The 2,739-nt window shown below is 38.0% G+C and overlaps 1 long non-coding RNA gene across 1 annotated transcript; it reads left to right on the plus strand.

Moving 5' to 3' along the window:
- The first annotated feature begins 644 nt into the window (after nucleotides 1–644).
- On the plus strand, nucleotides 645–1,140 carry LOC137254551 (uncharacterized). The gene is made up of 2 exons (XR_010954026.1): nucleotides 645–692; nucleotides 770–1,140. It is a non-coding gene; the product is annotated as an uncharacterized lncRNA (long non-coding RNA).
- Nucleotides 1,141–2,739: the final 1,599 nt, after the last annotated feature.

Here is a 2,739-nt window from a genome sequence, read left to right on the forward strand (position 1 = left end):
ATTATGACGAGGGACCCTCGTGGTACACCCGTTTTTATCGGGGTTATGAGGGGGTCTTTTGGGTGCGCCCAGACTCCGCGGGCGGCCAGGAATTTGTGTGCCGAGTGTGTGGGCACACGCTCATTGAAGGCCCATCTCAATCTCCACATGGGTTTCGCACCCTATAAGTGCACCCTATTAGTGCAGCTGCGGGAAGCGGGGTTGCATCGCCAGCGAAAGCATAGCTCGCATTAAGCGGGATTACGTCGATCTCTGCTTTTTCAGTTGGTAAATATATATATTTAACAAATAAATTGTGCTTAAAATGTGCCTATTTCTCTTTTGTAAAATATACTTATTTGGACGATGAATGGAAAAAAGTTTTTCTTTCTCTCTTCCTCCCCTTTTTTCTCATTTGGTTGTTTGTTTTTTTTTTTTTTGTTTTTGGTGTGTCTCGAACCATAGTTGTTGGTAGGGTGTGTCGGGCACCTACCTAGCTCGCGTATGACTTGTCGTACTTGTCGGATCTCATGGATCCGAATTGTGGTCCCATGGTATCGCCTATAATGTGTTCACCGCTTAAGAAACAAAAAAGGGGGAATATCATACGAGCGGCAACCTTGTTACGTTCATTCAAAATGTCATTCATTCATGGAAATGAGTATAGAGACATTTTTGAATGAATTTTCATTATGAAGAAAAACTTGTAGTTGGTAAGTATACTAGTATCGTTCCCTTTTAATATTTTTATAAATTTTCATAATTTTTTTATTCTTTTATTTCATTTCAGGTGATTATTAAACAAGGCGTTTTCTACCGATAGACCGGTGGCCGAGTAAATTCCGTTTCAATACAAGAGTCCGTAGGTTTACACTTGATTGGGAAGTGCCTTGTGTACTTTTTTACAGAAGCGCAAATTTGGATTTGCCTGTGAGCTGCAATACAAATGTTTATACTTCAACTACTAAAGATGATATTCAAAAAAATCACCACTAAAGATGATAATCAAAAAAAACAACATGGACATGGAATTGTCCCATTATAATCCATTTATACAAGATATAACTAATCCTGTACAGCGAGCGAAAGCGCCAATCAACATGGACATTATTATAAGCCATTGCAAACGAATAAAGTGCCACAGGCAATATAGGTATTGAACCATTTTGTTTTTGTATTCATGGTTCATCACAAATAGGGAAAACTTATTACTAAAGATTTAGCTGCTCGTTGTTTAAAGGCAGTTAATTTTACAACATATGATCAATTATTTTTTACTCGTAATATTACTAAGCATTGGGATGGTGTACAGAATGAGCCTGTTTGTATTCATGATGATTTTGCTCAGATTATCTCCGACAATTTTCTTGCAGAATTGTTGGGTGAATTTATTTTATTGAAATCTAAAGCTACATTTACGCCACCACGTGCCCATCTTAAGGATAAAGGCAGAAAATATAATCCTTATATAGTTGCTTGACATGTAATATTCCTTATCCAAATTTTGAACATGTTGTAGCAGATCGAACAGCATGGCAGAATCGAGATTTACTAGCGCTCTAACGCATTTGTACGAACGTGGCAAGCTATTGCTATAGAAAGTGCCTGACAAAGATTGCATTCAGCTACGTAAATAGACACCGTCTTACATGCATACATATATGTTAGCCTTTAACGAAACTAAAATAATAAAAATCGTGAAACAGTTTTCGATGGTGTAACTTCACATATTATTTCAAATTTTTTCCAAAACAGTAAATTTGCAAACCATAGCAATCGGTCCTTAACTGATTTTCAAACTCTACTATTCTTCAATATGAAAACAAAAAAAAAAAACATCCAGAGCAATCATTTAATTAAGACAACACATCTACATAGACAGCACTTTTCTCATTTTATTTATTTATTTATTTGTTGAAATTTTCATTAGTATTTATTTTCATTATAAAAGGAAGAAAGCGTGGGGTATAGAGGAAGAAAGAAGAGCCGCAGCTGGTTTTGATGTCGCAGTTGATACTTATGGATCCAATGGGGCCGGTTCGCAAAATCCCAAACAATTTTTTAGAGCAAGTAAAGAGTCTCAACAGGAGCTTGAAACTTGGTTATCTTTTATGTAGATGCCGGCGTCCAGACTTGCTTCTTGATATAATCCAGCGCAAGGCACAACTAAATCAATGCCCTGGCTTTCTGACTTGGTACATAGTAGTGAAGGTGACTTTAGCCATCTCGAAACGCTGCCAGTCCAAACAAATATTGACGCGTCATAAACCCGCAGTGAGCAAGACCCCAAGGATTTACGGCACAGTAGTCGTTTTCAAAACACATAATCCCAACCAATTCAGGACGTTGAAAAGGACACTAAGAGTATAGATGGATATACTTCTGTAAAAAAAGTATAAACCCCAATTTTTATTGACGAAACCTATATCTTTGTACATATGTCTATATTTAATTTAGTAACCTGTCGAGATAGCTTTCACCCAAAGCTGACCAGTATTCGCAAACCTTTGGAGCTCGTATTGCTAGGCCTGGACGGTTGGTCCAAACCTGTGATTACCCACACCTTATGGTGAAATGTTTTGAGCGGTTACGTCTGCTGTCGCGGCTACGGAAGCGAAGTCGACCTCTGGTCAAATGGCGTGAGTGAAACATTCTATACAAATTTTGCTAAATTTTCGAAATAGCCCATGGGCCGGCTGGAAGATTGCCTCTGCACACTGAGCCACGATATCATTTTCGGATAACCTCATCTAAATAGTC

The sequence above is a fragment of the Eurosta solidaginis genome, chromosome 5, assembly GCF_040869045.1.
Source record: "Eurosta solidaginis isolate ZX-2024a chromosome 5, ASM4086904v1, whole genome shotgun sequence".
Taxonomy (NCBI): domain Eukaryota; kingdom Metazoa; phylum Arthropoda; class Insecta; order Diptera; family Tephritidae; genus Eurosta; species Eurosta solidaginis.